This window comes from Lagenorhynchus albirostris, chromosome 2, assembly GCF_949774975.1.
Source record: "Lagenorhynchus albirostris chromosome 2, mLagAlb1.1, whole genome shotgun sequence".
Classification (NCBI taxonomy): Eukaryota; Metazoa; Chordata; class Mammalia; order Artiodactyla; family Delphinidae; genus Lagenorhynchus; species Lagenorhynchus albirostris.
Genome location: NC_083096.1, coordinates 164800584 through 164812914, shown reverse-complemented (window position 1 = coordinate 164812914; position 12331 = coordinate 164800584). Strand labels below are relative to the sequence as shown.

The window sequence follows — 12331 nt, the reverse complement described above, 5'->3', positions numbered from 1 at the left end:
CCTGCCCCTCCACACGTAATAAGCCTCATTAGTATCTTAGCCCCAAGCTCTGAGCCCAGAGTCTGTGCATGTGCACAAGCATGAGGGTGGGGGGCTGCGACAGGCCACCAGCCAGGAGACAGCATCCCCGCCAACCACACCCCCTGCCTGTCATCAGCAGGGCCCGTCACCACCCAGCTTGTCACCTGCCTGCCTCGCACCCGCACCACCTGTCACCCACCCAGCTCGTCACCCACCCAGCCCATCACCTGCACCACCTGTCACCCACCCAGCTCGTCACCCACCCAGCCCATCACCTGCACCACCTGTCACCCACCCAGCCTGTCACCGGAGCTGCCTGACAGGCCTCTGGGTGGGGGACAGGAGATGGGGAGGAGAAGACCACAGGGGTTTGGAGCTGGGGGCCCCAGAGACCCTGTAGGACCCCCACTTCAGCTCGGCATCCTGCAGCATCGCCATGGCAACGTCTCAGCCGCAACCACTTTCCCAAACATCCCCCGCCCCCCCCACCCCCCCCACCCCCCCAGGCCCTGCTCTTAGCTGAGCTGAGGCTGAGAAGAGCCTTGAGTGACAGCAGAACGGGACAGGAAGGAGGTGCTCATCAGCTGGCTGGCCTTGGCCATCCCTGCCCTCTCTGGACTTGGTTACTCCATCTGCAAAATGGAGGGGCTGGAACTGGGGAGGCCCCTGTACAGCGGGTCATCCCTTCCCAGCCTGGATTTGCTGAGCCAGTGGCCAGTTAACCTGTGAAGGCTGGTGGGGGCGGGGTACAAAAGGACAGGGGGTTCTGGGTTCTTCCACACTCCTTTGCCCTGGCCCAGCTCACACAGGCTGGGCCTCTGGCCCAAGCTCACATAGCAAAAGAGGAGGAGCAGGCTGGAAGGCAGAGGGGCTCTGCCACAGGACTGCCAGCTGGAGATGATGCCACAGTGGGTGACCCAAGGCTGAGTTGGCCCCCACCTCCAAGCTGCATTATTTATAAAACCCAGAGCTCCTAGCCCAGCAACAGCTGCGGTGCCGCCCCTCCAGGGGACACAGGCAGCGGTGGAAGGGTGGTGCCTCCCCGGGGGAGCCCCCTGGGGTCCCAGGCTCCCTCCACAGCTGGCCGGGGCAGGGGCTGAGGTGGGAAAGGGGCGGCCGCACCATCCTTCCCCTCCCAGCCCCCTCTCCTCTCCTCTCCTCCAGGCAGGCGGCGATAGGATTACTTCTGCATGACTGCCCGCTCCACAGGGTTCCAGAGACCCTCCTGCCTACAGCAATCTTTAAAATTCCTGTAGCCCGGCCTCTCTCCCTTTCTCCCCACAGTGAATGCTCCAGCTTCTACCGCAGTGTGCCCGCGGCCGCCACCACCACCAGCGAGCTGGCCCGGGCCCCAGGTCCCCGGAGCCACGGGCAAAGGTAGACCCATCTTCGGGGTGTCCCTCGGAACCCTCTGAGGCCCAGGCCCTGCCATCCCCTCCGGCCCCTGGTGCCCGTCCAGCCCCACAGGGCAAGGCTCAAGCTGGGGTCGGGCCTGCCAGCTGCGCCAAGGAGGACCGGCACATACGTGCAAACACACCTGGTGGGTCCTGGCGTGCCTGGCCACATCCTCTGCTGCCAAAACCTGGATGTCCCCACCTCTGCTCTAACCGCCCCCTCCCTAACCTCACTAATCCTTGCTACCCTGGGGTGGGCAGACAGCTGGGCCAGGCCAGCGCCTGTGGCTCCCCAGGGCACAAGAAGCAGGCAAGAGATCGATCCACTGAATTTTTTAAGGCTCTAATGGAGCCTGCCTCCCCAGACTTGGGGCCTGGGACACAGGCGATCTCTCAGGGACCCCTCCCTCAGCATTGCAGTTGCTTCCTCTTTCAGGTCTAGGGGGTCGGGGCACCTTTCTAGGAGCCTTTCCCCCAGCAAGAGAAGAGGCACGAGGGGCCCCTGGGAAAAAGATGGGATTGGGGGGCTGTGAGCAATACCCAGAGGCCCCCCCAGTCTCCCCAGCCCTAATGCAGGCAGAAGCAGCTCAGCCTCTAAATCACTCCCCTCATGCTGCCCTCTGAGGCGGATTCTGTGCATCTGTAATTAGGGGGTGGAACAGATGGTGGAGATTCCGTTTAAAATCATGCATCTAGTAAAGTAACCTTCACTGTCGGAACTGACTCCCAGGGAGACCAAGCCCCAAGCCCGGATCTGGGGGGGTGGGTGGGAGGGGAAGCATGTCAAGCCAGCACCTTCTCCATCTTTTTTCCTGAAGCTCCAGGCCCAATGTCCCCCTCAGGTGAGCCCAAGAAGAGGGGGATCTGGCAAGCACCTGAGAAAGTGCAGGCTGGGGGTAAATCCCCCTGCCCAGGCCGCCCCCACCTCCCACCCATACACGACAGGGCAGGGCTGGGTACTCAGAGTTCTTGGCTGACACACCAGGATGACCAGGTGCCAAGAGCCCCCAAAGAGGCCCCAAACCCCCAAAGCCCAGGCCAGGGTGCCCAGAGCACAGGGTCTTGGGTGGGGCAGCTTTGAACCAGATGTACAGCCTCACTGTCCAGGAATGAAAGGCCTGGGGCAATGAGGGGGGGTGGAGATGCCTCCCCAGGCAGAGGAGGCTCTGGGAAGTGGGGGAGGACCAGGCAGCCCAGAAACGAGAGAGAGCACAGAAGAGTGGGCCAGTGTGTCTGCAAGGCTGAGGCTATCTGCGGGGAGGTTTGGGGGAGGGAGGCTGGGGAGGACAAGGTGGGGTGGGGGGGCGGTGATGGAGAGCGCTGAGGAGGGAGGCTGTGCTGGAACGTGTGATGGTGGGAGTGCGGCTGCAGGGTGAGGTGTGGGCGCAGGGCGGAGCTGCTCTGAGGGGTGACTGGGCTGGGGCCCTGTGTGTTTGTGTATGAGTGCGGGACTGGTGTTTGGAGAGGGGTGGGGGCTGTCCCTGGGCCCTTGGATGGCTGAGCAAAGTACTGGAGCTGGAGCTTGCTGGGGAATGCAGAGAGGACTGCTTGTTTGCGGAAGTGCTGGGATCTGGGGGGTGCGTGTGCGTGTGCGGGGTGCGCATGCACGTGCACGGCCTGGAAGGTACAAGAAGCTGAGGGGACATTACTGTTCAAAGATGCACCGTGTCTGTGTGTTTGAGGTAAATGGTGTGGCTACAGGGGTGTCCTCCTCCGCGTGGGTGTTGAGGCGGTGTGTGTACGTGTATGTCGCAGGGAGAGTTTGGAAAGGTGTAGGGGGCTGTATCGGTGTGTCTGGGGACGTGATGAGCTGCAGCGGAGGGAAACGCTGGGGCCGTCGGGAGAGTCTGAGGGTGTCTGGTTAGGTGCTGGGACTCTGAGAACCTGAGTGTGTGGAAGGTATTAGCGCTAACAGTAGGGTCCTGGGTGTATCTGGGGAGGTGCTGGGATTGGAGGAAGAGTTGATATGTTTGAGGATGTGGTAGAAGCCTTGTGTGTGTGTGTTGGGGTGTCTGGGGGTATACTGGGGGTCATAAACATCTGGGTTTTGGTTAAGTACTAGGGCTGTAATATGTGTTTGGGTGGGTAGGCATGTGGTGGTTGTGTGTTTGGGGGCGTGCTGGGGCTGTGTGTTTAGGGGTGCTGGAGCTGTGAGTGGGGAAGTGGTTGTGTATTTAGGAGGTGCGAGGGGCTGGAGTTGGGCCCTTGTGCCCAGACAGGTGATGGGGCTGCGGGGTGAGGGCGGGTGCCCCTCTGAGGAGGTGAAGGGCAGAGTCCTGGCCTTTGCTCAGGGGCCCACCTGGGGGCTGCCCGCTAGAGCCCCTCTGCCGGTGGTGCCCGCCCACCCCCAGACCCCACGTCCGGGTGTCGAGACAGGCAGTCCATCTGTCTCTTCCTGTGCCCAGGCCGAAGGCGCAGTGCCGCCTCCTCGCTCCCTGGGGGGGCGGCAGCAGATCCCAGCCCACCCATCTGCCTTCAGATGGTCGAGGCAGGAGCCTCCACAAAGCTGCCTGGAGGGCATCCCTGTGTTTGAAGAGGCACGGGCTGGGGGGTGGGAGGAACTGCACAGCAAACAGTCCTCGTGGAGGCTCCTTTGAAAACCACTGACGCCAGGAGAGACGAAGAGGGAGGACAGGGGCGGGTATGTCTGTCCTTGTGCGTCTGTGCGGGTCAGCGCCCAACTGTGTGCCTCGGAGCCCCTTCGCATGTGTTCATGCCGGTGGCCTCTGTTCAAGCAGCATCCTTGCCTTGGAAAACAGCCCTCCAGCCCAGGCTACGAGCTCACAGCCTCACACAGGCAGCTACCCCCTCATCCATGCACCCTGCCTACACTACACTCACACGCAAACATCCCCCACACCTTCACATCTGCAGAACACTGCACCCTGGTACACATGCCCCTCAGCCCCAGAGTCCCAGTCCTTCACATGTGTACGCCCATGACACACACCCGCACACTGCAAAGCCAGGTACAGCCACATGCACCTGTCACATATACATGCCTCCACACAGACATACCCGACAAGTAGCTGTCACACCCACACCCACACACTCCACACACCTTGGGGAGTGGATCTCCCTGTCACACCCATATCCCACCTCATATGCACTCAGTCTCTCTCATACACATTGTAACAGACACTCACCATCCCTTATACCTGTACATACGTGCACATGTTTGTACATGTGCATACACACTCTCACCAGCTCTCAGCTCTTTCACACCAGCCAATTTCTCTGTGTCCAGGCCAGGCCCTGCAGGAAGGCTGCCACCGGCTGAAAGTGTCTCCTGCCTCCCTGCCCTGCCAGCTAGGTCAGAGTGGGGGGCATACCCCCCCCAATGACACCATGGCTCCCTGGGAACCCTGATCTTCCCCTCCAGAGAGAAAGAGTCCTCTCTCGGCTCTGGGGTGACTGCCACTGTTGTGTGAGAGTGTGACTGTGTATGTGTGTGTATCAACATGTTTCGAGAAGCCACGATGAGGCCTGTGTGTCACTGCCTGTATGGGTAAGAAAGCATAGGGACAGGTTCACCGGTTATGTTTATGAGATTCAGGATGAGTGTGGGAGCAGAGACATGTATGCCACAAAATGTGTATTTGTGAGTGTGTGTGAGGCCAGGCCCCTGCGGACAGGCGTGAGTATGGGGGGGGTGCACTTACACAAGGAGACACACAGTGAGTGTGAGTGGGGAGTGAGTGGGGAGTATTCTGGGATATTTTCTGAGACAAGAGGTATGTACATTTGTGAGTAAGGGTCAGGGCTAGGAGAGGCACCCTCTGCAACTCCCTCCCCCTACAAAGAGCTCAGGGGAAAGGGGGATCTGGGGGGAGTGTGTGTGTGTGTGTGTGTGTGAGTGTGTGTGTGTGTGTGTGTGTGTGTGTGTCTTCCTCTCTCTCTTTCTCCCTGACCTCTTTAGCAGCTGGAAACTGAGCCGGGGGTGGAAGGAATGGAGACTTGGCTGGCCTGGGGGTTTGGGGAGGGAAGCAGGAGAAAACACCTTCCAGATTCTCATCAAATCCTTGTTTGTGGTTTGTAGCCTTCAGTCTCTCCTCTCTCTTTCTCTCGGTCTGGGTTTCCCCCTTTCTTTATCTCTTCCTGCCCCTCCCTCTCTCCCCCATATCTCTCCTTCTCCCATCTCAGTCATCTTGTCTCCCCCCTTGGATCTCCCTGTCTCCAAGTCTCTGTCTCTCTCTGTCTGTTTCTCTCTCCCCAGGCCCTTCCATTTTTCTGACTTCTGTCTCTGCCAGCACCTCTGTATGTCCGTCTCTCCCAGTCCTGGTCCATCTGTCTGTCTCTCTCCGTCTGCCTGTGCGTGGGTGTCTCTGTCCATCTGCTCCGCCACCCATCTGTCTGGTTGTCTGTGCTAGTCCTTCTAAGGGTGCCCACTCGCTCACCAAGACACCCTCCCCCAGGTCAGCAAAGGCCTCTCCTGGCTCAGGGGGCGGGGAGGGGGTGCAGAGCTGCAGCTTCTGGAAGCTTCAGTAGCAGCTGGCTGAGCTGGGAGTTCGAGGCCAGCCAGCTGCAGAAGTGGCCCCTCCCCTGGGCTCCCAAGCCAAGGACCCCAGAGCAGAGAGAGGAGAAAACAGGGCCTCACTGCAGCTGAGTCTGTGTGCGTGCGTGTAGGGGGAGGCAGGGGGCCTCACTTTGCCTTCACTTCACCGTTCCCCCCAAAGCCAGGCCCTGTAGGAGAGGAAGCTTCAGTGCCCACCTCCCTCATCCCCTCACCAATGGAAGAGACGCTGGGGATCCAGGAGGGAAGGGCTGGGAGATGCCAGGCCTTGGACGAAGCCATAGCTTCCTGTCAGATGGGTGGGAGGGGGGCTCCTTCCCTCCTCCCTCCCAAGCAGTCCCTGGGGATCCCTCCAGTGCTGGTCCCAGCTCCGGACACGAGGGGCCCCATAGGCAGTTCTCACCAGCTCCCACAGGGACCATTCCTACCTCCCAGCTGCCCCAGTGCCTCTGACCCACAGGGATAAGGTGGAGGGGGGTGGATCACAAGGGTGTCTCCTCCCTCCCCAAATAGAGGTTGGCTCTGGACATCTGGAGTTCGTGGCCCTGTCTACGCCCTGGCCATCCTGAGAGGCCCCAGGCAGTCCACCTACCATTGCCAGCCCGGCACCACACACACACACACTGCACCCCAGCACTCGTCACCGCCACTCCCTGGCCCAGCAACTCTGAGGGCTCAAGAGGAGCCCTAGCGCGGAGACCTGCACCCTACACTGACTGGTGGCAGCCTCCAGCAGGGCCCCGGCACAAAGCCAGCAGCTGGAGGAGGTACCCCCAACACTTCCCAGGAGGCTCTGTTCTTCCCTCTCTAAGAAGAGCTCACAGTCCAAATCCCACAATAGATGGGGAAACTGAGGAAGGGATGGGATGACACAGTCAGTCATTCTTCCTGAGACCCTGGGGTGGGATCATAAATGAGGAATAGGGAATGAAAAGGACGCCGGGAATGAAAAGGACGCCGCAGGGGCAGAATCTGGCTCCTTCCTGACCTGCCACGGGCAAAGTCCATGTTGGCTGCACAGCCCTGCACAGGCCTACCGCTGGGCCAGGGCCAGGGGCTGGCTCCCTCCCTCTAGAGCTCTCCTTGCCCCTGGCTGGGCCCCCTCCCGCTCCTCGCTTCTGAGCAGCCCTCCCTGCCCTCTCCCTCCCAGCTCTGGCTCTCTCATCCTCAGCTCTTGGAAGCCTGACTCACTGTTTCCCCTCCTCTCTCCCCTCCCTCCCTCTCTCCCGGCAGCGGCGCCTCCCCCTCCCCTGGGGGGGCTCTGGCCACAAGGGTGCCCGCCTGCTCCTCTCCGCAGGCTCTGGCCCCCTCCGCACCCAGGAGGCCCCCTGCAGCTGTTCCAGCTCTCTAACTACAGAGAGGTGGACGGAAAGAGCCTGGGTCCCAGGCAAGCAAGGGGAGGGGGCCCCTCTAGACTGGATTTCCTCCTGTCAAACAAGGTGGGGGGATCCAACCGGATGACACCCCTGGTGTCTCTAACGGTCCTAATGTTCCCCACTTTTAAAAGCCCGGTGCCTCCTGACACAGAGCGCCCACAACCTGTGGGGCACTGTACCTGCCTCAGGCTCCGCCCCCAGGTCCAAAGAAGAGGTCGGCTCTGTTCCCAGAAATTTGGGGAGAGGGGAGACGCTGCCCTGGGGCAGGAGCATTAGTCAAGTGACCCCTGGAATCCCCCTGTCTCCCCGTTCTCTCTCCTCCCGTGGGAGAGCTTCCTTCTCTCCCTCTCCCACCTGTCCTCCTCTCTTTTCCCAGAGACGTTCGCTTGTCTCTCCTCCAGATACTATCCTAGCAGCATTTGATCTTGGGTGAGAGGCTCTCAGTGCCCGCTCATTTTGGGCTGTGGGGTGGGGAGTGGCACATGCCTAGGCCTTCTTGGTCCCCTGGATGCCATCTCCAGGGGCTGTGATCCTGGCTCTTCTCCTTGACCGTTTTCTCTCTCACCCCCTCATCACTGGCTTCTGTCACCATCTTTTCCTCTTTCCACCTCAAGTCGGGCTCTCTGGGTCTCTTTCCTCCCCACCTCCCCCAGCTCTCTCCCTGGGGGGCCCATCTGCTGACATTAGCAACAATGTTACCGTTGCTCCCCCCCTTCAGTTCCCAGCTCCACCCCATCCTGGCTTCCCCCTCCCCAGCTCTGTCCCAAGAGACCCAGGGGACCCAGAGGCAGAGCTGGGCTCCATCCCATAATGGTGAGTCTGCTTGACCTCACTAATCACACCAGAAGTGCCTGGGCATCTGGTATGAAGGCATGGCACCCTGTGGTCTTGGGTGGCTGGCCTGAGGCACAGAGCTCTGTATTCCACAAACCAAAAAAAAAAAAAAAGAAGTTGACTTGGGGTGGGGCAGAGAAGAGGGTAAGTGAGGGGGATCAGGTTTGCCTGGAGAAAGCCCCTGTCCAATGGGGAACAGAGGCAAGAGGAGGTAGTGGCTCGAGCCAGCGCTCCAGGCTGATTGAGAACAAGCAATGTCCCTCTGGGGCTCTGCCGGTCCAGATCAGCCCCCCCTAAAAAAAAAAGGTCTTCTGCCAGGGACAGTTTGCCCCGCAAGCCTCCAGCACAGCCACACCAAGCAGGTAAAGATCCCGTCTCTGTCTCTTAATCTCCTTTAGAATCCAAATCCATCCTCCCTACAGTATACCCCCCACTGAGCTCAGCAGGGGGTTCCATAAGCCTCCCTGCCCCAATCTAACCAGGTGGAATGGGGGGGACAAAGCCCCCCAGCTCCCAAGCCCCCTCACCAAAGGCCCCATCAAGGGCTGCGGAGCAATGCAAAACAATCCTGGAACCCACGCACCTCCAAACTGAGAAGCAGCCCTGTCCATCCACAGCACCTGGGGGTGCTGGGGCTCCCTGCCCCCACGACCCTGCTCCAGACCCCCCAGCCCAGCAACCATAATAACAGCAAGCTCTTTTTCTTTATGACACCAAATTCCCCCAAGCCGAACAGCTCCTTCCATCACTACCTCAGCCATAGATCACATTAAAAACTCACAGAGGGCAACTTAAACACATCACATTTGTTTCTCTCTATATTATTTCAAAAGTAACGGCATTAAAAATGGATTTTACTACAGAAAATAAATATCAACACGTGGGCCGGGAGCCCAGACAGGGGGAGAGAGCCCAGGAGAAGGTCCCTGAGGGCTCGGGCACAGCTTAGGCACTGACCAAGGAGGTGGCTGAGAGGACAGACTACACCTGGGGTGGGGTGGGGTGTGGGGGGAATGCCTGGGGAGGGGGCAATGCCCGCCCACCTGGGCACCTGCCCCAATGCCAGACCAAGAGGGACAAGAGTCACTGGTTTGAACTGGTCCCCCAAAGCTCATGCCCTCACTGATCTTTGCAACCTCTGGAGGGTAGGAGCTCTGGGGCAAGAAGTTCACTAGTCTCTAGGGGTTATTCCAACTATTGGCACAGCAGAAGAAAAAAATGAATTCAACTTACTATCCAGTTTGATTTTCCATTACTATAAAAATATACATCTGCTCAAAGGAGGGAGATGGCAAGCTGCAGGCGCATGCCACCTGGGGGGTCCCCCCGCAGCTCACCACCACAACCCAGCCTGCCCCTCCAGGCGGCAGGGGTGGGGGCTGTGTGTGGGTGGGGGACAGACCAACTGGTAATCTGTCACCTACAGCCCCAGCTCACACAGCTACACACACCGGGCCACACGGAACAGGAACAAGCCAACAATAGAAACACCCCAAATGCTCCTGGCAGGACTCTGCCCAGGCCCGGGCGCATGCCCCCGCCCCGCCGGCGGCAGCAGCGGACAAAATGTGGCCACCCTGACCCGGAGGCAAAGCTTGTCCTCACACCCTGAGCTCTGCCCAGGGAGCTGGGGCCAAGTCCCGCCTGACACCAACTGGTCCGGCGGGAAACGCCTGCCCAGCCAGACAGGCACAGGCCCCCCAAGGGTCCCTCCTTGTGCTCAGGGGCCAGGCTGGTGCAGCCTGGCCCTACCTCCCAGGGTGATGCCTGGGCCCAAATTCAGCTGGCCCTGCCAGTCAGGCACTGGTGCAGAACGGAGGGCACCAGGCTCAGCCCCTCCCAGCCCAGCCCCAGGGCCCCCAAGCTAGGAGGGAGGGGGGACTCCCCAACCCTCCACATCTGGCCCTGGCCCCCAGGGTCTGCGGTAGAGAATTCCCGCCCCCGCTTCTCTCTCTCTCCCTCCTCCCTCTCAGTGCCCGCTGCCCGCCTCAGGGACGGCCCCAGCTCCCGCCTCCGGCCAGCAAGGCCCACATCCTTCCTCCCTCAGCTGGCCCCTTCGCCTGGCAGGAGGCTGGGGGGTCAGGCTGCTGGGGAACCCCTCCAGCTCCCATCAGTCTTCATCCCCAGCCCCCAAACTCTGGGTTGCTGTCCCTTTTCCTGTAGAACAGGAAACAAGGTTATTTCCTAGACTCAGAGCCAGCCCCCTGCCCCTCTGGCTCTGCCTGGGGACCAGGACCCAGCAGGGGAATGCGCCCTTAGCCAGAAAGCAGAGGGATTCTGCAATTCACCCCCAGCTACCGGCCCAGGGGGCTGACAGCTGTCACTCAGCACCCCACCCCCTGGGGAAGAGGGGGCCGATTCAATCAGAGCCTCAGAGGAAACGCATTGATAGGCGATTATTTATTTATTTATGCAAAAGTGAGCCGACTTTGTTCGCCAGGTAACCGGGCACGCGGCCCAACCCCTACGGCCCTGGCCGCCCCCAAATCCCTCCTCCGCCCCACACCCCCTCCGGGTCATTAGGTCCCCGCCCCTCAACTCCCAGAGCACCAGCAGAACCTTGGGATTTGGGGGTTGAAGGGGAGGGGCTCCTCCCTCCGCAGTCTCCCCCTTTCCCAGGGCCGTTCCTAAAATCCAGCCTTGTTCTCCGCTCCCACGGTCCCCCCCTTCACCCACCCCCCCCCACATTCTCAGCAAGCTGGAGAGCAAATTGCAGTTTTAAATCCAAAGACGGAGGGAGGGGGAAGGAGGAGGGGGCGCGCGGCAGCGCTGGGCGCGCACCTCGCCCCCGAGCCGGGGGAGCCGTGGGGCGGCCAGGAAACCCGAGAACCCCCCCTCCCCGCCCCCCCTTCTCGTCCACCTCCCCCTCCCCCTTCCCGGCGCTGCCTGCCAGGCTTCGAGCCGAGCCCAGCCGAGCCGCGGGCCCCGGTGGAAACAAAGACCGATCGCACCGCGGGCACCGCAGCCACGGGGTCCGGCGGACCGGACCCGGGCGCGCGGAGGGGGCGCAGAGCCCCCCCGGTGCGCTGCACAAAAGAGCCCGGCCGGCCGGTCCCCAGCGGGGGTCTAGGGCTGGGGAGGAGGCGCCACTCACCGGAGTGCTGGGCTGCCGGCTCCGTTGGTCCGAGCCAGGCGAGGGGCTTTGGGGGGCGTCTGTCTTCCGGCCGCGGCAGCGACGCGGGCGCTCGGCAGCTGGGGAGAGCAGTCGTGGTGGAGCCCTGAGCCGCCCGCCGTTGCTGACAGCATGGCTCGCGCCTCGGCTCACATTCTCCGCCGCTAACTCCACTGGACACGGCCCCCCGCTCCCGCGGCGCCCCCCACCTCTATCACTCCTTCGCTCTCTGCGCCCCCCTCGCTCCCCCCACCGCGCACACACTCTCACAGCCCTGGACACCCCCGCCCCCACCCCCCCAATTGCAAACCTGGGAGGGAACGCGCCCCGCGTAGTCCTCCTCCTGCTCCTCCTCCTCCGCCCTCCTCCCTCCTGCTCTCTCTGGCTGTCTGTCTGTCTCTCTGACTGTCTCTATCTCTCGCTCCCTCTGCCTTTCTCTGCTCTCAGAGCTGGGTGGGAAAAGGAAATGAGGACAGAAAGCAGACGCTGGCTTTGGGTGGTGGTAGCTGGATTCCCTCTCTCCCTCCCTCCCCCTCCTCCCCTCCCTCCTCCTGCCTTCTGCTCTCTCCGCTGCGAGCGGGGCTGAGCGCAGCCTGGCGGGTGGCTCGCTTTGCCCGCCCGCCCGCCTGTCTGTCTGTCTGGTCTGCCTCGCTCGCTCCCTCCCTCCGTCTCTCGCCCTCGCCCTGCCTGCCTGCCTGCCTGCCGCTCTCCGTCTCCGCCGCCGCCGCCGCTGCCTCTGCGAGCTCGCCTTACCTTCGCCGCTCACCATCCGGAACCCCAGGGGGGAGCGCGCGCGCGGCACGCCGGGACTTGTAGTCCCCGCCTCGGCCGCTCGGCGCGCGGGGCGGGCGGGGCGGTGCCAGCAGCTCCGACGGCGCGGCCGGGACCCTGCAGGGACCCCAGCGCCCGGGCCCCTCAGGCCGGGGCGAGTCCTGTTTTACCAAGGGGTGCTGGTTCTCCCCAAGGATTGGGAACGTTTCCCACGTTCCTAGTCCCCCGCGGGGGCTCTGGCTTGAGCGGAGGTTAGGGGCGGGAGCGAAGGGGCGGGGTCTGCGAAGGGAATGAGAGTAGACTAGGGAAT

The 12331-nt window shown here is 61.7% G+C and overlaps 1 protein-coding gene across 3 annotated transcripts in view; it reads right to left on the bottom strand.

The window, feature by feature from the left end:
- AHDC1 (AT-hook DNA binding motif containing 1) overlaps positions 1-12031 on the bottom strand; it is a 64664-nt gene extending 52633 nt beyond the window's left edge. Inside the window, exons 1-2 of one of the 3 annotated variants that reach the window (XM_060140910.1) lie at positions 12004-12031; positions 11233-11330 (exon numbers count right to left, since the gene is read on the bottom strand). The gene's annotated coding sequence lies outside the window, so the exon portion shown is untranslated. Of the gene's footprint in view, positions 1-11232; positions 11433-11560; positions 11785-12003 lie in introns of those variants that run through there. The other 2 variants (XM_060140908.1, XM_060140911.1) reach the window with 2 other exon arrangements.
- Between the last annotated feature and the right edge of the window lie 300 nt (positions 12032-12331).